The sequence below is a fragment of the Cyprinodon tularosa genome, unplaced genomic scaffold (assembly GCF_016077235.1).
Source record: "Cyprinodon tularosa strain WSP-4 unplaced genomic scaffold, ASM1607723v1 ctg21, whole genome shotgun sequence".
Taxonomy (NCBI): Eukaryota; Metazoa; Chordata; class Actinopteri; order Cyprinodontiformes; family Cyprinodontidae; genus Cyprinodon; species Cyprinodon tularosa.
The window spans coordinates 1,567,234-1,595,223 of record NW_024038778.1 but is presented as its reverse complement, the minus strand read 5'-3'; the positions used below and the strand labels follow the sequence as shown (position 1 = coordinate 1,595,223).

General features: G+C 36.7%; 1 protein-coding gene across 2 annotated transcripts in view; it reads left to right on the top strand.

Moving 5' to 3' along the window:
* Positions 1 to 27,990, top strand: part of grin2ab (glutamate receptor, ionotropic, N-methyl D-aspartate 2A, b) — a 196,336-nt gene that overhangs the window by 113,068 nt on the left and 55,278 nt on the right. The gene's annotated exons all lie outside the window — the stretch shown is intronic.

The following is a 27,990-nucleotide window of genomic DNA, read 5'->3' as shown; positions in this document are numbered from 1 at the left end:
AATATTAAAAATAAAAGGTAGCAAAGAGACATGAGGAGGAGAAAGGATGACGGTGACATCATGCTTTTAGAGCAGAGGCTGGCCCTCAGGCCACCACCGAATACCCTTCTAACAGTCTTGTGTACTTCCCTCAGACTGAATTATTCAACGTACCCTTGATGGAAAGACTGACTATTGCTGCATGCGTGGCTGGTTGTCTGGCTGCAGTGCTGCATTGGTGCATGGGTGTGAGCTTGTGAATTTGTCTGGACAGGATAAGTATTGTGTAATTTGGTAGTCTGCATCCAACTTTTTTTTTTTCTTATTTGGGTGCCTAAAGGGCAAAGGAGAGGAAAATGTTTACTTAAAGTCACTGAATGAGCTTTTGTTGTGTGGGTGGCTACTGTGTTTACATGCACATACACACACACACTCGACTGTCAACTCTGTTAAAGTAGATGTGTTTGTCCTGGGTTCAGATAGGTTTTTATTTGTGTGCTTTGAAAAATAAAATATTGCTCAGTCAATCCTCTTTCTCTCTTCTGTCGCAGCAGACAGTGCCAGGGTCCCACCCCTTACGCGCAACTAAACACTTTTAAGCACATGCACTATAACACAACATATCCCTCACTGCATATTTTGGATTTTGAGTGCTTTCCATGTGGCCTAATTTTTTGTTTTTTGCTTTATGTCTGTGTACATTGGGTGTGTTATATATATATATCTATATCTATATATATATATATAGATATAGATATATAGATAGATAGATAGATAGATAGATAGATAGATAGATAGATAGATAGATAGATAGATAGATAGATAGATAGATAGATAGATAGATAGATAGATAGATAGATAGATAGATAGATAGATAGATAGATAGATAGATATAGATTAAGCTTAGTAAAAGCACCCTTGGCATCAAAAGAATGCCAAGAGTGTGCCATTCAGTAATCAAAGCAAAACGTGGCTACTTTGAAGAAGCTAGAATATAAGACATATTTTTTTAGTTGTTTCACACTTTTTTGTTAAGTATATAATTCCACATGTGTTAATAGTTTTGATGCCTTCAGTGTGAATCTATAATTTTCATAGTCATGCAAATAAAGAAATTAGAAGGTGTTTCCAAACTTTTGGTCTGTACTGTACTGTATGCATGTGTGTGTATGTATACATGTATGTATTAGACTTAGAGACAGATTTATTTTGCCATTTTGTATGTATACACAAGTGTAAACAAAAAGAGATTTTGTTTAAAACAGCTCTACACAATTTCAGTTTTTGAAAGTGCAGCCTTGAAAACAGTAATAAATACATAAAAAAATAGTAATACAAACATATGACTTTATATTTATAGTTCTAACATAATTTTTTTTCTTATATGTATGTTTGTATGTACACTCACCGGCCACTTTATTAGGTACCCCATGCTAGTAACGGGTTGGACCCCCTTTTGCCTTCAGAACTGCCTCAATTCTTCGTGGCATAGATTCAACAAGGTGCTGGAAGCATTCCTCAGGGAGTTTGGTCCATATTGACATGATGGCATCACACAGTTGCCGCAGATTTGTCGGCTGCACATCCCTGATGCAAATCTCCCGTTCCACCACATCCCAAAGATGCTCTATTGGATTGAGATCTGGTGACTGTGGAGGCCATTTGAGTCCAGTGAACTCATTGTCATGTTCAAGAAACCAGTCTGAGATGATTCCAGCTTTATGACATGGCGCATTATCCTGCTGAAAGTAGCCATCAGAAGTTGGGTACATTGTGGTCATAAAGGTATGGACATGGTCAGCAACAACACTCAGGTAGGCTGTGGCGTTGCAACGATGCTCAATTGGTACCAAGGGGCCCAAAGAGTGCCAAGAAAATATTCCCCACACCATGACACCACCACCACCAGCCTGAACCGTTGATACAAGGCAGGATGGATCCATGCTTTCATGTTGTAGACGCCATATTCTGACCCTACCATCTGAATGTTGCAGCAGAAATCGAACCTCATCAGACCAGGCAACGTTTTTCCAATCTTCTATTGTCCAATTTCGATGAGCTTGTGCAAATTGTAGCCTCAGTTTCCTGTTCTTAGCTGAAAGGAGTGGCACCCGGTGTGGTCTTCTGCTGCTGTAGCCCATCTGCCTCAAAGTTCGACGTACTGTGTGTTCAGAGATGCTCTTCTGCCCACCTTGGTTGTAACAGGTGGTTATTTGAGTCACTGTTGCCCTTCTATCAGCTCGAACCAGTCTGGCCATTCTCTTCTGACCTCTGACATCAACAAGGCATTTCCGCCCACAGAACTGCCGCTCACTGGATGTTTTTTCTTTTTCGGACCATTCTCTGTAAACCCTAGAGATGGTTGTGCGTGAAAATCCCAGTAGATCAGCAGTTTCTGAAATACTCAGACCAGCCCTTCTGGCACCAAACAATCATGCCACGTTCAAAGTCACTCAAATCACCTTTCTTCCCCATACTGATGCTCGGTTTGAACTGCAGGAGATTGTCTTGACCATGTCGACATGCCTAAATGCACTGAGTTGCCGCCATGTGATTGGCTGCTTAGAAATGAAGTGTTAACGAGCAGTTGGAAAGGTGTACCTAATAAAGTGGCTGGTGAGTGTATGTATGTATGTATGTATGTATGTATGTATGTATGTATGTATATATATATATATATATATATATATATATATATATATATATATGTATATGTGTGTATATGTGTGTGTGTGTGTGCGTGGGTCTGGATACATGCCCGTTTTTGTGTGGACAGACAGTAAGAGCTGTGGTTTGATCCTCTGCTAATGATCTCCCAGTGGCTCAAATTTCTGTGCCTTAAGGAGCAAAAGAGAAAGAGGGAGGGAGGCGTAGAGAGGAAGAATGGAGAATAGGAGGTAGGGAGAAGATAACTGTGCCTTATCAACATAATCACCATCTTTTTCATCACTAATCCCCCAATATGGACTCACTTTACTGTTATTCCTCCTGCACCAAAGACCTTTCAGTGTTTGCATTGTTCCATACAAGCAGGAACAGCCTTCACGGCTGCACAGTGATCTGCAGTATCAACCAGCTGGTAAGAGAATGATAGAAGAAGGGGTGAATGAATAGATGATACTGGCATTTGGCATTTGATGCATGTCATATTTGCACTTGGCACATGTACGCCCTCAAAGAGACGTCAGCTGTAGCTGACTTTTTATTGAGCGCCACATTTAAGGCTGATTTATACTTCAAAACTAGGTCGTCTGTGTAGATATTGCGGTGAACGCAGAGACGCCCCAATCCCCTCCACAGACACTTTGCTCCACCTCTCTCAAATTGTAGGTGACCGCAGACAGTACCGCAGAGAGGAGGCCTCTGATTGGTCAAATCTAGCTCCGCTCAACACTATGCATATTTTCTGTTTGGTACCATACCGGCCTCGTAAAGTTGGGCCAGCTAGAAGAGTGAGGTGCCAGAGAATGCTGGGACCCTGGATCCCCGCTCTTTTTCGCCCTCATGTCCCTCCGTTGTCGCACAAACTTGCCCCCACTCCCTCACCGCCTCTGCCGTATCTAGACCCACAGCTAGTTCATGATTGTCCCTCTTTCATTGTGGTGTGGAATTACATTGCACAGACCACGCTTCAAAATTGAACATAAATCAAAAATATCTGCATCATACCTGCGACAAGCTCACTGCTACACACTGCTGCAGTAGTATAAAGGAGTATAAACCCGCCCTTTAGACAGAGATGGTTACTGCTGCAGTTAAGTTGCTAAAACCTAGGACTCAAGAGTAAATTTGGAGTTGGGTTCTGAGTCTCCAGTCTCATTGACAATCATTAAGTTATGTACAGTAATAGGGAGTGAAAATAAACTAACAAGTAAAGTGCTGCATGCTAACTCTTCTTGTGAAATTGTGTGCTAGACTTGTTATCCAGTCCTGTTCATAGACTTTAGGCTTTTGATAGAAATAATCTTTGTCAAGTAAAAAAATCAGCTTTACAGTATTACTTTCTGTCATTCTGCTCATAAAACGGCCACCGTAAGAGGTTTACAGCCTAATATTGTCAGGTTAAATATATGAGCCTTTTTTTTTTCTTTTTTTTTAATAAATTTTATTTTATGTTTTTGAGGTTCAGAACATACTGATAAACAAACAGAAAGAACAGACAGAATCCAGATGCACACGTCATACAGAAAATATTCCAGTCGACAATTGGTGTACAAACATAACAAATGTACACATAGTCAGCTACATGAGAATATCTACACCCATTAAGTGGCAGCCAAGAGGAGAGTCCATTGAAAAGTTTGTTCAGCTTAGTTTAGTCTGTGAAAAGTGTTCCAGGAAGGGATTCCAGTATAATGAAAAAGTTTCATTAGATCTTTTATGAAATCTTTCCATCTGAACTATGGACATCATGTCCATCACCCAAAGGCGAAATGAAGGGGGAACAGATGACCTCCAGTCCCTCAGGATTACTCTCTCGGCAGCAATAAATCCCAGTTCTAATGGTTGCCGTATTGTTGCGGTTATAGTCCCCTATACTCGAGGGCATGCAAAAATAAGTCCTGGTTCAGGTTCTGTGGGAGTCTTGTATGCCTGGAGTACAAATCAAACACTTTAGACCACAGACCCGTTAAAGAATAACAAGACCAAAAAACATGAGATAGTGTGCCTTCAGAAATGTTGCACCTGTCACACATTGGGGAGACAGAGGGATACATCTTTTGCAATCTGACCTTTAAATAGTGTAACCGATGCGTGATTTTGAACTGATTTAGCTGATGCCACCTGTTTATTGAACACAAGTAAATTTTGGAAAGGCATCTGTTCCATAACTATTCAGGGATTGTTATCCCTAGCTCATCTCCCCAGGCCTCCCTGATGTTTGTGGTGTGTACCACCGTGTGGTCACCAAGTAGATGTACAATTCTTATAAATGAGATGTCTAGAGTCAGGGGGACTCCAAAGCATGTCAAAAACACCATGCTCCCGTGGAAGAGTGTCCAAATTCTCAATTTTAGACTTAATATAATGCCTGACCAGCCGATATCGAAAGAAATGTGAATTTGGCAGATGTATTTTTCTATCAATAGGCTAAATGATGCAAACTTATTTCCAGTATACATGTCCTTGATCAATACCAACCCCTTTTCCCCCCAATCATGACAGGCTTTGTCCTGGCAGGGAGGCAGAAAACTGTGGTTAAAGCAAATCAGCTTCTGTGCTGATGTATTTGGTAGTGCAAGGAAAGTCCTGATCTGATTTAGAATTCTTACTTCGTGTCTTAACACAAAGCTCAATTTTTTATAGGCTTCCGGTTTTTTTAAGGCGGGCAAACAGCATAGCTGGTAGGAATTATTCACAAGATTGGAATCCATCTTGAGCCATAAAGGGATATTAGTTATTGGGTTACCCTGGGAGCCCTGTTGCTAATACATTATTGGTCTAATGTTGGCAGCCAAATAATAGTGTTTAAATACAGGTACAGTAGGCCCAGACCTCTCTTTGCTTCTGTAAATTCACTTTAGAAATCCTTGCATTTTTCCCATTCCATATGTAGGATTTGATGATTCAATCAAAGTCCCTGTAGAAAGTCGTTGTAAGATAAATAGGAAGGTTTTGACATAAATACAACAGCCTAGGTAGGGAGATCATTTTGATTGAATTAATGAGTCCAATCATTGACAGAGGCAAAGTTTTCCAGTACTCAATATTTTGCTTTAATCCTGTTATAATAATTATCTTATTTGAGAAATGAGATTTTTACTTATTAGAAAATAATACATTCTGCTATAGGATTTATGTACATGTGAGTAAAATGAGTGCTCTCCACTCATGGGATGTTGAGCCCTCCAAATATCAACCATATTCCTCGCTTAGAGAAGATTATTACTTAGAATTTTGGTAATTCCTTAGCCTTTTAACCTGACCACTGTACTAAACAAATACAAATAAAAACTTTAAATAGCTGATATAAATGTTAAGTTACCATGTGAGTAGTCTCCATGATATTACTCCAAACATGCCTTATCTACATGGTGAACGCTCTGTACACTTCAATGTAACTGCTGTCTCACAAACTTTAAAGCATCTTGTTAGGGTGCCTTACAATTATGCCAGTAATGTAAAAGTGAATATTAGTTGTTTTTAGATAGTATCTTTTGAAAAACTATCTATACCTTGTGTAGCATTAATGTCAATCTTACAGTTTATATCAAACTTTCTCTCTCAGTTACTTAACACAGTTATCATGTTGTAGTTTATGTTATGCATTCTTGACTTAATAAAGGTTTTAGATGTATTTAAATAACATGGATCACTAATGAATTATATACACTATATAGCATAATTTATAACAACGTGTGTACTACATACTGTAATGCTTTGGTTACCTAGGGGCAGGTGATAGGAATATCATTACAAAGACAAAATAAAAAAAATATTTGATTTATCCAGCAACTTAGCAGGTATTCATTTACTTTTATTTTAACACTTTTAAATTGCTAGGTGAGCTCTTATTACACTCAATTAAATTTTTAAATGACTTAAAGCAGCTCGTAAAAGTTTTTTTCATTCTGAATTAATTCTTGAAACATGAAAAAGTCCCTCATCTTTTTTTCTTTTTCTTTCTCTTTCCTTCCTGTCTACCTCCTCCTTTCTACCTATTGACACTATATTCATCTTCTTGCCAAATAGACTCTAAAGCACAACAGTTTTTTTTTATATACTAGCACTCACTTATTTCTCCTATATTCCCCAGTCTTGCCTTTCCCCCTCCTCTGTTTCCTCTTCCAAATACTTAAAAAGATCTGCTTCACTAATAGGAGGTCTGGTAAATTAGACTTCCTCTATTCCTGCTTCTCTAATCTATCCATCCAGGCGTGTGCGCTGCCCAGCAAAGCGTACTTCTTCACACCCACAGATATAGACATAAAAATGCATGCTCGCGAGTGCAGATTTGCCTCGTTTGTGCGTCTGTGTGTTTGTCTCCAGGTCGGGAACTGGCTAATAGGGCGTAGTAGGTAATGGCAGCCACAGCCTATTATCTCTGCTCCGCTGTCTAATAGCCACTGGCTTTAAGCATCTGCCATGTAGCTGTTCTAACTCCCTCTGTGGACACTTAACAGCTTACTGCATACACCGACAAATGCACACACGCACACACACACGCATAAAGACAAAAAAAAATGTACAATCAACTGCTAAAGATGCACGGCAGAAATAATCTACACACTTCCAAAAGTAATTTCTGCATGCATGTGTGTGGGGGTGTATGTGGAAGGATTGTTTGTGTAATTGCGGTTATCATCACATCTAACACACAATGCCCCAGCATTTAGCATGCTCTCTTTTCCCTGGGGAGCACTGCCTGCCTTTAATTAGCAAAGGAAATAGATTTACTTTTTTGATCTTTGCTACTTTGGCTGGGTACCCACCCCACACACACAAACGTACTATATATATATGTGTGTGTGTGTGTGTGTGTGTGTGTGTATATATATATATATATATATATATATATATATATATATATATATATATATATATATATATATATATATATATATATATATATATATATATATATATATATATATATATATATATATATGTATGTATATGTGTGTGCGTGTAACAATCACCTGTCGATGATTTGTGTGGTGGAATGTTAAAGCTGGAAGTCAATGCATAGCTTGATCAGGTGCATGCATGTGTTTTTTTGAAGGAAGGATGCTGCTTCCATCTATAGATTGACCATTGATTGTGAATAAAAGCGATAAAAAAGTAAGAATGGAAGAATGATAAGGGGCAGAAAGACCACTCGTGGTGTCAACTGAAGAAGGTAAACTAACAAGCCAGATGAGAATTGTTTTACGTGTTTTAGCTTGTTGCTGACTTACAACATTTAGCAATAACATTTTCTTGTCTTTTTCCCATGTGTCTTTGTTGCACAAAGCAAAGGTGTGTATACAATATTGTTTTGGGAATGTTTTAGGTCTAAAAGGGCTTATGTAGACCTGACTAAGGCTTATATATAATGAATGAATACCCCTCAGCTACTACTTTCCTCTCCTCTGTAGATTTCTTTTTTGTTTCCTCCTTTATTGCCCATAACAAAATCTGGCAAAAAAAAAATCCCAAACCATTTTTGAGAGCTTCTCCCTAGTCCTCCTTACATCTATACAAAATGCCCGCTGGATCAATCTGGTAGTGTACTTTTGTTTGGAAGTGTTTTACAAACACTATGAATAAGTTGTTAAAACCTCTTGAAGGAAATCTGTAAACAATTACCAGTTGATTTTTAAAGAAGGAATATACATTACACATTTTCAGATTTGTCATATTACTTAATTGCTGTTTTGTGGATTTTATCAAAGTCAAATATGAACTGGATTTAGGAGGATACATGGTTTTTACAACATGGCGATACCATTTTACTTACTTTCGTGTCTATAAAGAAAATTAAATTCAGAACTCATCTAATTATTAAACGGATGTAATTAATCTTTTATATACTTCCATATAACTGTTATGTAAATTCAATTCAATGCAAAAACACGTTATTAATCCCCAAAATTAAATTTACTACTTGAAAAGGCTCCAGAGGTTAGAACATTAGTGAACGAACAAGCTCATAAAGACCCATGAATTCGAAAGACAGCTTAGAGAGAAGGTGTTGAAGAAATTTAAAGCAGAATATAGAATAATTTCTAACGGTTTGAAGATATGGCAAAACAAAACAAAAAAAAGCGGTAAGTCATTCGGAAAGGAAAAGGTGATGCTGCTACTGCAGCCCTGCCAAGACATGATGCCTCAGAAATTTTTGATAGCCTAAACTTACATAGAGAGAGCATTAGCATACAGTCCCAGAGCAATTGTACATATCCACAGCTGAGGTAGTAATATGTAACAGGCTGTGACAAAAACCATGCACAAGATTTCCTGGGGTTGTTTTGAGTTATTTACAGCCCTCAAAAGAATGGCGTCAAAGATTTCCAATGATGTCAAATGTGAAAATCAAAAAAATAATTCACAAAGATATAACTATTTGAATGTTGGCACAGACCTCATACTGTAATAAGAAAGCTGCCACGCTTTTCAGTTCTTTTGTCTATTGATTAACTTTTTTACTTTTATGTTAGTTTTTATTTTTATGTTTATTTTACGAATTTTGTTTCTTGGCTTGACTTTATCTTTTATTACTTTACTGCCCTTGTCATCTGGATTTTTGTCCACAAATTCACAATGCAAAAGACAAAAACAGCATTCAAACTTTCATAGAATCACCTTGGAAGGCATAAAAACTTTTATTTTAAATAACTTTGTATAGCATGCTACAACACCTCCCCATAACAATGTTTTTTGACAGAAGCTCCAAGGCAACTGATCGCAACTGACCGAATGGTCATTTCACTAAGACCAAATTTTTCTATGTAAAAGATAATTTACTGCATAGCATAACAATACTTCTGTGCTTTTAACAGGTATATATCTTTCAAATATACGTAATTTCTGCTCTTTTAAATTTTTATTTTAAATGAACTCTTTAAATAAAGTGTTTCATCTGTGTTTTCAAAATACAAAAAAATCCAACCAATTTTCCAGGCTCCAATCAATTACTTACTGTAATTGGTTGAATGATACCAGAGTTTGGGGATCTGTAATGAATGTGTGAGTCTGATCAGCTGTAGTCAGAACTGATGTTGCACTTTCTTAATCTAATCCCATCAATTGTTCTGTTTTTCACAGCAGCTTAATCAGCAACGTTGCACTGCCCATGCGTTGCACGTAGGGCACCAAGTAGCCTCCATGTTTGAAAGACTATGGTGCATTTTTACTTCTGTTCTGGTTTCCCACAAGTTAAAACAACATTTTCTGTGTTTGACCAGTTCAAATTTTTGAAAATGCCACACGATTTAAAAAAAAATTTGTCCCACAAGATTTTAAAAAATGTTTTTTTTTTTTCTCTCTAAATCCTGCATTAGCTGTCAGTCAGAATTTTTAAACAGCTCCTCAGGCAATGAGCCACAGGTGCTCAGTGCTCATAAAATAAAACTGAACACATAAATTATTTTTATGAATATCAGTAAATCAAATGTAAAAGAAACTACTTTAAATAAAAAATACAGCCACAACACAGACTGCAGCAGTGTTTATAACTAGGTAAGGTCAGTAAAAGGATATTCTCAGGGAGCTTTTTTTAAAGTTTGTCAAAGTATTTTTTTTTTATCTTAGTCTGAGATGAGACAATGTAAAGCAAAACTGTAAAAAAGAGTAGTAAGAAAAACACACTGCTGGAAAAAAAAATAATAATTCTGCCCTGCATTGACCCTCTGAAGCATCATTCTTGTTCATTTAGTAATTTGTGTGCACAGGTTACACCACAGAACTGAGAATACAGTTTAGTAACAACATAAAACTTTTATATCTCCATTATAGCCTGACAGTCTCCGAGCTGCAGTGAGCTAACCTTAAAAATCTCCTGGTGAAAAGAACTTCTTTTTACCTGTGGATCGGTATTTCTACAAATATCCTGTGACTAACAATCCCCAAGCAGTTTCCCCTGCACTTTATGCTCTTTCTGCAGACTTTTCCTGCTGTTTCTATTAACATAACCCACAACCATCATATTTTCTTTTTTCCCCTTACAAAAAGTTTGGAAATTTGAGCCTAAATAAAATAAAAAGAAACACACAAAAAAAGGCAGCATTTTCTTGATGCATACGGGACAGCTGTTTAAATTTCGGTCAGACTGAATCCCATGAAGCAACTATGTAGATGACCAGACATGATCTTGTCAGTGTTTTCAAACAGAAGTACCCCATCTATTACGTAGCCATGTGATTACTCTATCACCCAGCTTACTGGCCCACATGATAACAAAACTATGCTAGGCCAAGCAAAGCTGCTTTATAAATAAGGTGAGGGTTTGTCATCTATCGATATGCCAAAACATAATTTACAATTCTCAATGGTCACTTCATTGTTTGTGAACTTGCACGTTTTACAATAAAACAAAAATCTTTCTTATCTAAGAAATAGGAGGGGGGGGACCTGCTCAATGGTTCTACTTTAAACATGATGCATGGCAAATTGTGTACATGAATATAACATTTTGAAAGTACTGTAAGAAACATATGTAAAGTAAGACTATAAAGTACTGTATTTATTTGAAGGAATTTTCTATAAATTTCTATAATTATTATTTTTTTTTTTACAAATCTTTCATCCATATGTATCAGGGCTAAGAGAGTTCTGACAACTACACTGATGAAAATGGGCAAACCTTTAGAGTCGTTTACATTAGAGAAACATGTAGAGGAAAGTGTTCTGTGTAAAAATGGATAAGCAATTTTTTAAACAAAAATAATCAGTAAAAAGACAGAAGGTGTCCTGGCAGAAAATTACAAGGACATTTTCTGTTTTTTTGTGGATTTTTATCTATTTTTTGTCTTACAGTGGGCCAAGAAAGAAAAGTTATTCTTCAAAGACAGCTTTAGGATGTCTAATCTTAAGTTTGACACTAACAGTCCATGGGGAGATTGCAAATACAGTATATGTTGGAAGGCTTTTGGTCAGAAAGGACTCAAGCTTTTATATGTACTAGAGAGCTTACAAGTCATACCACTCTTCGTTCTGCTCATTCTAGTAGGGAACACTAATAAGAAGGTGGATGGAGCTCATGCAGGGCAATAATGAAAAAAACTGCTACAAATTAAAAGATAATTGAGACTGTTATGGATACAACCAATTAAAGGTTTTAAGTGATAGCATATTTTTATGTAAGAATCCTTACATTACATTTTTTTCATTCCTTTTCCACTTGGCTAAACTTCCAGTAAAATACATTAAAGTTTGTGGTTGTAATGTGACAAAATGTAAAACAAAAAACAAAATTCCTTTTAAAATCTTTTTCAATTGTTTTAATTAAAATATTATTGTACAACTACTGTTTTATTTCCTCCAAAATGAGGGGAAAAAACCCCCCAAAAAATGCCAACCTGATGGTGTTTTTCCACAAGTTGGATTTATTTCAGAGCAATGACACAGTGTCCCGACTCTAACCTCGGCAGACTGTCCTGTTGTCAAACTCTACCTGCAGTGCTTGGCCTATTCTGCTCAGCCCACCAACAGACACTGAGGTAGCCAGCCGGGAGGTGCTGACTCACAGCTTACTGTCGTTTTTACACCAGGCTTAAGCTTTCTGAGGTCCAGCAGAGTCACCATCAGTGGGTTGAGGGAGAATATGAAAGAACGATTTTTTTTTCCTATTTTGTTTTCCCAAAGGAACTTCAGCTATAAATATAAAACTGACAATTCTTTGATTTGCCAAAGAAGGCTGCTAGAAGAGGCAGGAGGATGCAGGGTCTTGCTCAGTTCTTGAGCTGTTTTAAATTCATTCACCAGTGGGGGAAGAGAAAAACCGAGGGAGGCGAATGGCTGGCTTTGTCATTTATTTCCCATGTTGAGGGATGAAATAACATTAACATCTCTTTCTCTTTGAAGCCCCATAAGTCAAACAGTTATTGCTCAAACAGCTCTGGCAGCACACCAACACACACACACACCTCATTTTGGACATGCAGGCCATTCTTCTCTGGCTGAAAATATCCCTCTGTATTTGGCTGTCACACCCTGGACAGTCCCTTCAGGTTTAATAACGCAAAGGCCTTTTAGTACTCTAGCGGATCTGCTGTAATCTCTCCTAAACAGGTGTTGTGATTAGCCTCCACCGTGAGCAGCATTCTGACACTTGGACAGGCACAGCCAACTATACACTGCCATACTGGCTACAACTCACATGCTGCTTGGCAGGCAAACTTCTGCCCTCCTCTACAATGTACTTTATCAAGGTTCTGCTGGAAATTGATTTTCTTTTTGCCTGCCAAATAATTATGTAATTTCTTTACTATATTTGAGTAGATTGTTTGTACGCTGATGCAGCAACAAACGTGGCATAGTCAGCACAGAGTACTATTTGAATTATGGGCGGAAGCTGATGGATTACTCCTGTTAACACGCAAAATGTTTACAGGTTGTCTGAAAACAAAGACCTTCCGTGTCTTCACTATTTATCAGCAGAGTGTCGTGCAACTTTACAATACCTTGGGGAATATTTTGGTAGACTTTGACTAGTAGTCATAAGCCACTCTACTGTAAGTATCTTACTGTATGATAAACTTTGGCAAAACTAGCATATCTTTTACATTGTAACATAAATAAAATGAAAATCATATTGAGTCAGCAATTTTAGTATATTTAATCCAAAAAACCGAAAAAGCAAAAAACACTACAAAACTGATCAAACATATGAGTCTTAAATCTGGGATTATTAAACATATTTTTGATGAAATTACATTGCCTTGATAAATCATTAACTCTCTCTTATTTATTTTTCTTTTTATATTGTTTGTTTTCTAAGAAGAACACTCCATTGTATATCCCATGGTGTTAACACTGCATAGTGAACTGTTCAGTCCATCATCTGAAAATGCAAACTTGCCATGGTAACATAAGAGGATATGGATCCACAGCTGAGTTGGGAGAATCTGTTGTCAGGACAGCTATCACTTGGCAACTAGACAAATTGGCCTTCATGAAAGAATGGTTACTTTTTAATCTTAACTTTACAACAATTTGGATGACTTTACTGTTACCGGAACTTTAAAGACAACTGGTATTTTAGTTAGGAAATATAAGATATTTGATTTGCATTTTGTAGTAAAATTGAGATTGGATTACCCATGTGAAAACATTATATACTAACCTTCAACATCATATAGTGTGTGGATGCATAAGTGAGCAGTAAAAAGTATGTGAGTATTATCTTTTTTTTTTTTTCAAGGTAGAATAACGCTAATTAAATGTTTTAGACCTTTATATTTTCGCACATTGACAGCCTTCAACTAGCTGTTATATCAGTAAAAAGCTATATCATTAGTGACTATCACTAGTGCTGTTTCATTGTGACTATAAACTCTAAAAATTTGAAGACTGAAACCCTTTAAAAAGTGATAACGGCGTAAAAGCTCACATCCTTGGTTAGCAACTATTTTGTCAAGAATTTTATCTAAAAAATGAAGATGAGGTATAGGTCTAAAATGGACTAAGTCATTTGGATCGAGAGAAGATTTCTTAAGTAAAGGTTTCAAATTGATTATTTTATCAATTTTTTTTTCATTAATTGATTAATAATCGGATAGCAAAAGGTTAAATAAAGAAGACTTAACGAAATTAAACCCGGTTAAACTAAAACTTTTCCACTTGAGAAGTTTTGGACAGAGCATATTGACAGACGAAGTGTGTCCAGCTGTCTACGGGCGAGAGGCGGGGTACACCCTGGACAAGTCACCAGTCCGTCGCAGGGCAGCACAGAGGCAAACAACCATTCATGCACACAGTCACACCTTAGGAGAATTTAGAGAAGCCAATTAATAGTCATGATTTTGGACTGTGGTAGGAAGCCAGAGTACCCAGAGAGAACCCACCATTGCACAGGGAGAACCCGCAAACTCCATGCAGAAAGACCCCAGGCCAGTAATCGAACCCCAAACCTTTTTCCTATAAGTCAGCAGTGCTACCCACTGCTCCAATGAGCAGCCCAGAAGTAGTTTTTTTGTTTTGTTTTGTTTTTCTTTTCCTCCACAATTTGGATGGAGGAAATCAAGGGTTAAATAAAAAAAAAAAAAAAACTGTAATTATTACCTGGATTAGGAATTCTCAGAATACCAGACCCCAAGAATGTTGCTACTCCTGGTCCTCCATAGAATTTAGCTGGATGGAGTTGCCTCATCACAGATCAAGTCATAAGCTAACAAACATTTTCAAGAGAGATGTTGTGTTAAATGATTTATATTTAATTGTTTTAACTTTTTTCTCAACTTAAGACATTTTCATTTTAATTAGATTTTCATGATTTTCTCCTTGAGCATTTTTTTTCCAAATTCATTTGATTCTGGCCATGGGCAAGAGACTGTCTGGCTGGGGTAATAGGTGGACAACTGCAGACAAGCTTACAACTGCCAACAATCTCTTTATGTAAGCATTGTAGTTGTGAAGTAATTTCACACATTTTTTTTAGCAAATAAGATTGAAAAAATCTCTCCATAAGTGTTTTAAAATTAGAGGCCAAGATGAAAAGTCGTGTTTAATGAGGTTTGATTCGCCCTGAAATGCAGTTAGGTTTGTGTACAATTTGGTCTTTCCCTGGCAATGTCATGTGCAGGTGAGATTCAAATCACTGACTGAGTAGAATGTGTCCATGCCTTTGGTCATATTATGCAATGACAGATTTTTTTTGTATTTCCTTGAGCACTTTAAACGGACTGTCAACTGTTATTCTATAAATAAATAAAGCCAAAATCTGTCACATCAGTACTTTCACCCAAAGACAAAGAGAAGTATTTGCAGTCCTGGATAACTTGTCTCACTTTGTCATCAACCTTATTGTAAATATCAAAGTTCTGCAAGTCACTGTGCAACATAAGGAGATGTTAATAAAGTTTATAACTAGGTTATCATCATCACAAGCTTTTCCCATTTTCATAGCACACCTCTTCACAACTTAACCATTGGACAGGGACTTTTTGCTCAAGCAGGTGCAATTGCATAAGCTCTCTTGAGCGCAGGCTTATTATAAAACCTTAATATTGCTTATTTACAGTACTTTTGATTTAAGGTTGGATAGCAGCTCTTGCAGGTTCAGGATTTTTCTAATTTTTTGCTTTGTCCAACATTTTGTAGTGGAGACTCATTAAAAATCTGTCATGGCGATAAGTATCTCTAAACAGAATAAACACAATGTTTTGCATTGGAATCTGTGATTTGAAGGTCTGTATTGCTTTTTACCTTAAATATGTGATTATCTCTGTCCGCTTTTCCTTTTCCTCTGCTCTATACCTCTTTTTTAATGCCCCAGAGACATTTTTATACATTTATAATTTTTTTTTAATTTTTTCAAAAATAGTCTCAGATCCATTTGTCAGACATGGCCTGGGTACCCATCCCTGCTCCAAATAGCAGTAGAAAGGTTTTGTTGTTTCTACACTTTTATCAAGAGAACCTGTTTGTGTTTTAATATAAAGATATGCTTTTTGTGGTTGCATGCTCTTTGTAAGAGCAAACTCCAAATATTTATTTTAATAGCTCACACTACAATATGTATGACTAATATCAAAAACCAAATTAGTGGCTTGATATTATTGCATCCGGGTTTTCTGCATTTCTTTCTCAGTATTATTATTTTTGTTTGGATTTAAACACAGTCAAAATATATATATTTTTTAACTTGGCATTGTATTGCTGCTTTGTTTTGGATCTTTGGTCTGCTAGTACAGTAACTCATGTACTGCCAGTTTCGACTGCAGAATCTCATCATTGTCATTAATCAGTTTTTCCACTAATGAAAGACGGTAAACACAGGAGCAGGCAACAGTTCAGAAAAGAGTGGGATTGTGCATATAGCCCATTGGACTTCCTTACCAAGAGAAAATCTAATCAATTATCAAACTGATTGCTTCCTATAAGACTCTTGAACTGGCAGCTTTGGGTAGATGCAGTGCATGTGTGAAGTATTCACCGCACTGCACTTATAGTTATGTTACAAGCTTGTTCAAATGTTATTAAATTAATACAAATATTTTACCAAAATCTTAAACACAATACAACACTGTGACACTATGAAAAATTGTATTTGTTTTTCTCAGGCTGTTGCTTATTTGTTAATAAAATACATAAAATTTACTTGAGAAAAGATAAAAGTTGCATTCTAAAGGAAAATAATATGCTACATAAAATAGTTACTTTTTCCAGAACTGGCATTGAGGGCACTTATGCACTCTGCAATTAATTATCTTCATTTAAATAAAAATAATTGTGAATATGTCTACCCTTAAACACTGATAAAAGCTATTTACACACAGCTATATGTTCTTCATTTTTTTTTTATAAATCTTAACAATGTTAACAAACCTAAAAAATAACCCAAAGGATTGTGTGTCTTTCCACTGCAAAGTTTTTCCTTAGCATATTACAGTATGACGGAGGATTAGTATATTACTAATCTTCTAATCTCATCATGCAGTAGGCATGTAAGTGAGTCTATATCCAATCTCAAGAAGCCTGGAAAAAAAACAAATCCCTCACTATCTTGCTCTCAGGAAATAAATATATTACATGGATGTGATGGATTTTTTCGAGATAACAATCTGTTTGCGAGGTGTTTTTAATGGATTTTTGAAAACAAAGTGAGTTTATGACTCCGCTGTGCAGCCTGCAGTGCTGCAGAGAGTTATTAGACAGCATAGCAAATATGTTGGTGGCCAGTAATGATTAATAGTATTGATGGCGCTAGGGTATTGATACATAAGGAGAGTAATACTGTATTTAGCTCCATCACAGTATCAGTTATTATAAAAGAGAAGAGGATGGTTTTCAATGAATTGTCTGCTATTATATTCCAATCACCTGCAAAGCTATGAAATACTTTATTATGTTAATCTTATGAATTGGCATTTGTCTATTATACAAATGTCTAATTTAAACATAGAAGAAAAGCTAAGAAAATGAAACATTTAGACTGTTTGTTATGGCTGAAGAATAAAGAATCAGGAGCCAGAACATTGTGATCTTTGTTTGTTTATTGCAGTCCTATCCTTGTGGCAGTGTTTAGCATTGATCTTGTATATTGACTTCTTTAAATTGTGCTGGTCTGACCAAAAATGCCCTAAAGGTTGCTCAGGGCAGCACATCTCCCCCACAGATAACCGTAGGGTTCAAATAATTATTTACGCTCATTATGGCTGTGAATATATATTTCCAATGCATTAAAAACAAATTAAAACCCTTTATTCAGTGTAGAACATTAATTAAGGAAAAAATGTTTATCAACAAGGGTGTCAAATCCACACAGGGTTGGAATTAAACATACTGTCTAAACTGTAAACATACAGCTTCATTTATAGCTGATAAATTTAGCAAGTTGAATAGAAATCCCACTTTTGTGTGGCCACTAACAAGCTATGACATAACTTGGTATAGCTATATTTAGATATATTTAAGCAATGTACATAGATTTTTAATAATATATACTTCGAGATATTTGAAAACCTCTCAGTAAGCCTGCTTTGTCCATTCCAAAACAAAGATTTGTATTTAAGGATATTATCCTTTTTGAACAGGTTTGAACCATTTAACTGTTTATCTGAAATAATGTTGAATAATTCAGAATTTGTTCTCTTTATTCAATTTACATTGTACAGTGCTTCAGTACTGCTACCAGTGAAATACATTAGGATGCTTGTACCACTATGTTTGACAGTTGGTAAAGGGTTATCTTAAATAGAAACCTATGCTTTGCTCCGCAGAACTCAGTTTTTCTCTTCACTTACTCTACAACTCTTCTTAGGTCGTTAGCTTGTCCATTGACCTCTTTTCAAAACCTTTATATCTCTGCTGATCTGACACTGTACAATGATGCGTTTCAGCATCTTCTATTCAGTTTTCTGCTTTTTCTTATTAAGATTTCTTTTCTTTTTTGCTTTTGATCTGTCCTATTAGTTACATTTCATCTTAAATGAATAGAACATCTTTAAAACATGAAATCCCTTTTTGGTTCCAGCACAATGATATTTGCAAACACACTAAAAGTGTTTTTAGATCTGCCAGATGCCTAAAGGTATGAACAAGTAGAAACACAGTGAGAATGCCAAGCCATCGGAAACGGATTCCATCAGCAAGGTGGAAACTGTGTTCATCAACAGGTCAAGAGAGAGAAAAGAAAAAAAAAAGATGCTGGTTAAACCACCAATTAAACCACATAAAGAGAAAATGTATGTCAATATCCGAAGTTTTTAGGAAAGTAAAACAAAAATATATCTATAAAAAATGGTTGCACACAAAAAAAGGGAATCTTTGCTGAACAAAATTCAGAATAGGTTTAGTTAATTTTATTGTCAGTCAGTGAGATAAACATGTTGATTTAATTTTATAAAGTCCATGAAAATATCTGGTTTGAACTCTATATGAGCCTGTAAATAGCTTTTATTTGGATTTAGCTATAGATTTGAGAAAAGACTATGTAAAATAATTCAGTTAAGAAAGTTGATTTTAGATTTATTTCTCTACTTTGAATAAAAGCTTTATATGCCAGCCAGTTTTGTAGTGAAATAATACAAAGTAATAAATAACTTTTCTATAAAAATGTACATGTTTGAGCAGAGATGGAAAATGTGTTTCAAACATCAGGGGATGTGCTGCATTCAAACCTTATTTCATATTCTGAGGTTACGCTGTATTGCTCTGGTTTTTTGAGTATGAGTCTGCTCCACTGTCCATTACATGCTTTTCTGAGTTGGTGGCGAGCCCTAATTTTTTGCTTGTTTAAACCCAGATGTCTTAGGTTCAAAGTCTTAAATGCTGTTCCATGTTTGCCTAGGGAGTCCAAGACTGTTAAATACTACAGGAGGCCTAAGCACTGGGACACTACTCCACGATGAATACTAAAGTCTTGTTAGAATGGGGAACTAATGTCTGCAGGCACTGTGCATAGTTCTCTGTCAATCCTGTGATTGTGGAAACCTTTTGTTGAGTTAGTGAATGTGCTTTGGGACATGATTCTATGTTCTCAAACGGAAGAGCTTTTAGTGCCAGAGGGACCACAGCTTCTTGTCTGTTTGGGGAGCTGCCTTTACATAAAGTATGTGTTTGGCAGATGTTTTATGTTACATCTCCATCGTCTTAAAACTTTTGCTGTCCTAGTCCAGTGCTTTTATATTGTTCAAAGAAAGTGCAAACATGGGGTCATCAAGCTAACTATTATTTGCAATCATTTCATTTTTTTTTTCATATTCTGATTTAAACAACATGAATTGAAGGTCCGAGGTCAAAATAGGAAGTGGCCCATTACAAACAACTCAACAAATAAAAACTCTCTTTGAGCCGAACCTACTTTGGTCAAGTGACAACATTCTCCTTTGACCTCTCCTAAATTATTTTTTAAGGGGGTTTAAAGAACAAACCTTTTGCAGACTGAGGGACTTTGAGGTGCCTTTGTTAGTGCTCGGCTTTGCACAACAGCTGTGGAGCGTTCACAGAAAATTAGGTTCATTTACAAAAGGTGGCTTGTTTACAGTATCTGTGTTTCTGTTTAGCAGCCGTTTGGATGTTTTACAGGTTCATGCCTCGGAAACACTTACCTGTAGCTTTTAATTAGATGTAATTACACTGATAAGATCCAAAATTAGAGAAGCTGATAACACTTGATGCAACATGCCTGTCTTAATGTGTATTATAACTTTTTTTTCTGATGCTAAGGAAGAAGGTACTGTATGTGCATTTTGTTCCTTTCAATGATTTTGCAGAGAGTAATTGTTTTGTATCCTTTTGCAGCTGCTACAGTTTAACTGTACTGTACCAATGTTGACATTTGAAGAAGAAACACAAATAATTAGAGCTACACTCCAGTCAAATTTTTACCTAGACTGAGCCAGCCTGAGCATCACAACATCTCTGCTTTTTAAGGCTTACTGTAATGGAGTCTTTAAAGTATAAGAACCCTAAAAGCTCCACACAAGCACATTCTCCATTAGACATTATGTGTTTTTAATACTTCAGCAGAAATGTTAATTTAAAAATGTCCAGTAGAAATATTCACCTTTCTGCACCTCCTTGGTTAATGAGACAGCTGCAACCTAGAGTTCATCTTTTTATTATTTGATATTTAGATTTTAGATATTGGATCAGACGTAACTAAGTAAATTGTTTTTCTTAAAGGTGTTTAAAGATGGCATACCATCTAGGATAAATACTTAGTACATCTTGTAATTCATTTCAGCTCTGCATGTCTTTTTTGGATATATTTTGCCATGTTTTGCCGTGCATGGGTGCTCATCCGCTCACAGTCCCCAATAATCATGTTTGGATGATGAGGGGTTTCAAGCTGACTTCCAGTGCCTATGTACATGGCTGCCTTTCTTATAGGCTGTTGCGTTGCCATGTGATGGACCAATAAACTAGGGTGACCATATTTTCATTTTGAAAAACCAGGACACCTTGGAGCGGGGGGGGGGGGTTCCCATGCATAGGCCTAGGTAATCCTACAATAACATTATATTAACAGTTGATTTATTAAAAATGCTTTTCAGTAAAAGTCAACAGCAATAACTCCAATAACAAATGATAATTTTATTCAAAATGTATTTATTAAAAATGCTTAACAATTCCTGTAATGAATGATTAGCACAATGAAAGAAATAATGTCTCATCTACACTCCCTCACTTAACAATAAAAGTTAACAATAACTCTCAACTCCCAATATGTTGATACTCAGCCTCCGCAATGAAGGAAATAATGTCTGTTCTGTAGGTTATTGGAACAAATAAACAAATGAGCTAATTAACAAAAAATACCTCTTTTGTAGCAAAAATAACTCAAAATGTACCAAAAACGAACAAACATATCAATAGAATATCTTGACTTTCGGAGTCCAGGTGGCTTTTCAGATCCCTTGCACCTCCATTGGACACCGAGACATATGTGCCTGCTTTGCACACTGTGCACAAGGCCTCCCATTTGTCTCGATCCGGTCTGAAAGCGAGGAAACTCTTTTGTAAATCGTCGATAAACATACATTTGTGCCTTTGCATGTTGTTGGCGTACTGACAGCCACGCTATCTATATTCTGATTAAGAACAGGGCTGCCCGTACTGGCGCGGGCGGCTCAGGGGTGACGTCACACGCAGCGTCGTGCGCATTGCCCTAGCGTCTGTAAATTTAATGGTCCAATTAAGGTAATTTATTTCCTCACTTTCTAAAAAAAAAACCGGGACGCCCAGGACAGGACGTGAAATACGAACATGTCCTGGGAAATACGGACGTTTGGTCACCCTAAATAAACTGTCCCAGGTAGGCACAGCTGAATACACAATACTCATCAGGTTTCAGCCTTTTTAATCATCCTTCATCTTTGATGAGCTCTTGTAAATGTAAAGCCTATCACACTGACCATGCAGAATTTATCTTCAGTGTATTTTATTTCTTCTTTTGCTGCAAGCTGTCAGTCAGCTGTGTAAGACAGTTAAAGGCAATGCATTTGCTCCAGTGTTGCTTCTTCAATGTGACAGGATGAATCATGTGTCTCCCACTTTAACTGTTCACTGAGGTTCCTTCTTTCAGCAGCCCTGAATTATAATTTTAAGGGGGCATTTGATTTTATTTAATCTGCATTTATCACTTTATACCAAAAATATAAAAAATATCAACATTATAAAATATACGCATATACAGTGCATTTTAAACATTTAAAACTCAACTAAAAGATCATATAAAAAAAACAATTATCAAATTCAGCACTGAACAGATGAACCCTGCCTTAGTGTTGCTAACTGGGCTTCTCTGCTCTGCAAATGACCAGGGAATTTGCTGCCAACATCATGTTGTTGATGCAGAATTTGCCATGCTAGTTTGTTTTTTACTTTTGTGCAGCTCTAAGTGGGGTGGTACTTAGCAGCATCTGGGGGCCATACTGTGTCAGGCCCACTTAATGTAGCTACTCCATCCTATCTGACCGAGTACATTAAGTATTAATGTAGCACATTGCTGGCGTTGTCACCATCATATACCCTCTATATCCCATGCAGTTCTAATTATTCTGCATGCAAGCTTCTATTTGTCACCCTTCAGTAAGTCATTTACTGCCTATACACTTCATCAGCTACTGAGCCTTACATCGGCCGAGTCTCAAAACTTGCTTCATCCACCTACACCACATGAAGAGCCATCTTCCTCTTGTCTAGCCGACACAGCTGTTTGTTCAACTGACCTCCAGAGAAGTGTACTTAATCCCTGATCATCTTGAATCCATACATCTTCCTCCATCCTTTAATATTTTCATAAATGTAAATAAAGAACAATAGTTGACGTGTGTATGAACAAGAGACAGAAAGAGAATAAGTGAGATACTGTCGTGGTTTAGCTGATCCATTATTCAGTGGCTTGCTGGCTCATAAGTGAAGCTATATTTTTTGGACCATTGTGCTTGTGTACAGTTGTATGTACTGTGTTCATGCGCATGAAGGGATCCGTAAATGTGCATGAAGTTCAATGTATTTGTATAATTAATGCACAGACTCATCACTTATTCTCTAGGTACGTGGTTTATAAAGTGATGTCTGTCTGTCTGTCTGCTTTGGGGATTCTCTGGGTTGGAGTGTGTCTGTATGTGTGTGTATTATATATATCAAATATTTATAAATTTGAGCTTCTTGGTAGACATGTGTGATTTAAAGAGAAAATGCTGGTCTGTGTCAACGTCTCTCTTTTCAGTACTTTATAATTTAGCATCTTCACCAGCAACCATCATCTTTTCTCATTTTGAAGTCTTTGGAAGACTTTTACCTTCTTTACTATAAATTCTGCATATACCCTCCAGCCATTGCCCACAGATTCCTGGGGTTGTGATTGTATTTTAAAAGGAAACATGTGGGTAAAACCATGTTGGGATACAGTTTTAGTCAGACTTTCATATGCAGTCATCATGGGAAGAAATGTCAAATTAATTTGGGGCTTCTGATGATGCTTTTTCCAGGTTTGAGTGATTACACAGCAAACATCAATTATTACCCAAACTAAATAGTTTATTAAATGTCCTTCAGCCACATGCTTGTTTTAGCCATCAACAAGCTACTAGAATAATTCTGGCTATGTATTCAACCACTGCTTTTCTGTAGTGGAGTTAATATACACTGGCTGCTTTCATCTGCTTCTTCAGTTATATTTGTTAAAAAGACAATCTAATAAGCTTTGATACATTTTTGTGACTTCGGTTGACTTCACACCTGCCATGTTTTGTCCACTTTCAGCAGAACTCAGTTTTTTTCTCCCTTGGTCTGCATCTGTTAGGCAGAGCTTTAATGTATTTTTTATTCTATATTCTTTACAGTTGTTTCAAAGTCATACTTTCCACCTCTTAAGTTCTTCAATGTTGTGAAGAAAGAAACCTTTCTTTTTTGCTCATATAAATCTACAAATTACACTGAATAAATGCTGGTTTCTCGAAGTTGGAAGTTCCACCTTTAACAGCTTAATCATGTTCTTGTCTCCCCATTCCTAAGTGGTAGACCCATTCTGATGCTTCAATTTGCATGTTTCTAAGCCAAAACAAGTTTTTTGGACTACTATATAAAGCTTCAAAATCAATGCGAATTCTGACATTTTGATGTGAAAAAACTTCAAACTTGAAAACAAACTCCAGTGGATTGTTTTTTTTTTTACTTTTTCGGAATGACTATGACCTGGATGAATCTTCACCAGACTCAGAACAGATGACCCAGAATTCAGGCAAGACAGACAGTGGAATAACTTAAAGCATTTATTTAAACAAGCTGGCCTGCGGAAGCAGGGCGTCTATTGCAGGAACGTCAATAGGAGAGAAACACAGGTTAGTGACCACGATAATCTGACAGAAGATGATTATGAACGTTTGAGTCACTAACCTGGTTTGACAGTTCAGTCCATGCCCAGAGAACGAGGATGATTCCAGTCAGTCAGCTGACAAGACGCAGGGGGGGGCTGCCAGAATTTCAGACGTGGAAGCCTAGAAGGCAGCAGAACTGACAGGAGATCAGATCTGAGCAGACGAAGGAAGGCAGGATAATCCAAAGGGGCAGAGTCAAGAGGACGATCCAGGTTCAGTCCACAGAGAAAACCAACAGGAGTCCAGAGAAAGATAAGAACAGGGACAGGCAGGCTCAAATGTCGGAATACATAAACAGATCAGACTCAGACAAACAGAACACTATAAGTAAGGCTTGAAAACTTTCAACACCAAGGCTCAAGAATAACCCTGCTCTGATGGATGGGACCAAGGAGTTAAAATGGAAGCAAGACCAGGTGGATCAAATGAGCAGTGATGGGAAACAGGGCAGAGCTAGACAGGTGAATGAAATGAGCAATCAAGCCAGCTAACAGCGCCAAAATCATGACAGTTCTTGGTTCTGTGTGAAGGCTGTAGGATCACCAGTACATCCCAAGGGCCAACTCCATCTCACAGAACAAACAGCAACTCTTTCACACATTAACTAGTATATTTTCTCAGTAGGAAGCAGACTGTTGGATCAGCCACAGCTAATGTTCCCTGTATCTCACTGATGGATATGTTTTGTTTTTCTTCAGCTTGGGATGAGAAGATTCATTTTCTTTAAGAGCCCCTTTGGCATGCATGTTGTTAATTCACAAAAAAGCTTCCCATATGCAAATAGCACACATTTTAAATCGAATGCAGCCCTTTTGGATGTTTAACTGATGGACAAATTACAGAAGAGGCTCAAACAAGTCAATAAAAAGGCTTTTAGAGTAAATGTCTTTCACATTTAGGGTCTAAAAAGAAAAAAAAGTATAAGAGTTAAGAAAAGAGCTCTTTATTCTCCATCTAAGCACAATTTGTTTATTTGAAAGACATGCTTTATTTATCAGTTAATTTGTATAAATAAATGCAATAATGCACAAACCAGTGATTTACTTACTGATTATTTCTTAGTGTTAGTGTTTACTGTCCGGTATTTGGCATGTTATGATCTCTGCATGGCATCTACAAAACTGCCACTGTAAGCTTTAGTGTTGTCATCTGATCACATGGCCTCTCAGTAACTCTCCAAAGCAAATTTTACTTCTTTTTAACATCTGTTAAAAGAATGAACTCAAACAAATACCCACAGCAAAGGACACATTGATCGAACAAGTGAGATAGATGTTACTGTAGTATAATTTCATCATCACCTCTTCTGACCTTTCGTTTTATTCTTTCAGGTGCAGTCATAAAGTTAAATCTCTGAGTTGTCAGATTTATTTTGTACATAACCATATGGACCCCAATAGAACCAAAACAGAGAATTGTTACAATATTTGTATTATTTATTCTTTAACTGCAGAGCCAAAGCTGATGTTGTACTGTAGGTGCAAAAAAAAAACTCTCATGTTTATGTTGAAGATTTACTGACTATTTTAAAACAGTCTCAGAAAGCAGCAAATAATGCAGACTGCTAAGGGCGCAAAAGAGTCATGCTTGCTGACACATTACCAATATTTTCCAAACTTGCACTTTAACCAGCCAGAGGCAGAGCTAGGGGGTGGCCAGGCTAGTCAATGACTACTCCTACCAGGTAATGGGGTGTCCCCATATGGACGTAATTTACTCTTCAACAAGCAATTGCTTTCTAAAACAGAGGGTGGCAGCAGGGATCCTATAAAGTGGGAGGTTCTAACTAATTGGACATTTTAATTATTATTAGCGCTACGAGGGCCTATTGTAATTCGAATGTTTATTATTATATTAGTATTTCATTATTAGTAAATCAACCAAAAATACAGTAATTAATTGTTCACATCAATACACTAATATTAAAGACACAATTTATGCTCTTTTCTAAACTACTTTTTTTATATTATGGTGGAGAAGGTAAAATTATATATTTCTGGAAGTCATCTAGTTTTCTTTTAAGTAACCAAAGATAAAGAACAACTGCACAAGCCCTTTCATTTCTTTAATATACAGAAACATAAATCATTAATTTAGACAACAGATGTATAAATACGTGTGTCAAGTTATTAACAAGGGCTCCATTTAAATCTGGTTTTACTGTAAGGGATTTATCTGAAAAAGGACCAATTTGTGCCTATTCATTTTCCTGTTGGTAATTAGTGTAGATTGACCCTGAGCTGGTATTGTTCATTCATCTGTTCTGGCCCCTGCTCAGTTCGTATTGCTACCTGCTTTGCCACCCCTTTGAAAAACTTCTAGCTCCGTCCGTCACAGCTAGTTTCAAACAGGATCATAAATTCTCTGAACCATGTGGGGGTATCGACCCAGTGAACAGAACAGCAGTATCAAGACTTCATCTGTTTAGGAAGTAAAGAAAGCCTATAGCAAAGACTTGCCACAGGTAATAGGAATACCATCTACTTTTTTTTTAGGCAATAGCTCTTTGGGAAACAGTTTTGACATTAAAATCCAAATATATAAACATTGAATTGAAAAATGGAAGTTGCCAAACAAAAAATAAACACACAGCCACACCCAAGAGCAAATAAGTAATATAAATTAACTTAATAGTAAGGTTTTTGAAATCATTTTTGCTTGAATAATGAACTTGTGGTTGAAAACTGCCTTCTGCATTTATTTTGTCTGCTTCATATTAAAGTGGCTCAGATGATCTGAACCATTTGAGTGTAATAAAAAAACAGAAACAAAAGAGGTGTGTAAGACAAACTGTAGGTAGGAGATCCATTCTAGCTTTATGTTTTAGCAGTAATTCAAATACCTTTTCCCCACTGCAGCATATATATCTTAACCTCAGTCCAGAAGATGAAAAGTTTTAATTTAATTCGCTAATTCACCCCTCATCTCTATCTTCCTTGCACTCCTTTCTCTCATTCCCCATATCCACACTTCTCTACGATAGATTGACTCTCACTTTTTGTTGTGTCTGCAATCATTAGCAACTTATTTCACACACATTCATTTTAGTAGTCCTTGCTGCTGCTTCTTCCTCTCACACTCATCATCACTTTGCTGTCATTGCTGGGGGGTGAAGAATTAATGTTGTGAATCTGTGAACAGTTTAAAAGAGGATGCCCCATAATTTCACTTGATGCAGATATTAAATTAATCCATATTATTCGCAATTTAACACTCGGCAAGTTAGAGATTGTAGCGTCTTCCTCTAAGTCGAGTTTGAAGTATAGCACCATATAACATGTCATTTGGCATGACATTAGTATTGGGATCAATTACTTTTAAAGATAATCCATGGCTGAGTGCTGAAGTGAATTAAGCCTGTGAGTTATGAGGCTGTTATCACCGACCATTAGGGCCTGCCTCTTGTTGCCAGCAGTCACTCTTGCAGCGCGGTCTCACTTCTCGCCTGAATCTGTCACTCTTTCTGTATCTTTTCCTCTTTTTCCCATTTTGCCCCCTCCTCTTGTCACAGTCTTCTCATAGTCTGTCTGATTGCAAAAGT